A 568-nucleotide genomic window follows, 5' to 3' on the forward strand; every position below is an offset into this window, starting at 1 on the left:
GGCCCCCTCAATAATTTATAAGGCAGTAAGACTGAAAGATTGCTGGGTGGCTCTTAGGCTCTTATTTCTACTGCGGCACAATTTAAAGCATTGTTTCCTGACCTCGGTTTTCCCAACAACAGCATTTAGGTTCCTTTTGAACTTAAATGGGACGGAAGTTACAGCTCATCTTGCGTCCTGGCTGGAGCATTGAGCCCATAGTCGGAGACTGGACGCCAGGAGCTCTGCCATCCTTTAAATTTGGGACCCTCCCACCTCCACAAATCTCCTCTGTGCCCTCCCACCGTGATGTCCCCTCGGTCTGCAAGTCCCTGGGTATTTACTACACCGCTTTGTTTTCTCCTTCCCCGAACCCGCCTCTTCCAGGGCATTCACCGCCTCCCCACTTTCTCCCGGGCTCTACGTCTTGGTGGCCAGCAGACAGACACCTCATTATTTACCGACCTTGAATCGGGGCTCTTTTTCTGCCTCTTGGAACCCTTCCTCAAGAGCTCCAGGATCCTTTCTCCGATGAAAACAGTCGCTCCTGCTGAGCGAAATTCCACTTATGGCCCAACACAGCCTACGT

This window comes from Galeopterus variegatus, unplaced genomic scaffold, assembly GCF_000696425.1.
Source record: "Galeopterus variegatus unplaced genomic scaffold, G_variegatus-3.0.2 Scaffold3082, whole genome shotgun sequence".
Lineage (NCBI taxonomy): Eukaryota > Metazoa > Chordata > Mammalia > Dermoptera > Cynocephalidae > Galeopterus > Galeopterus variegatus.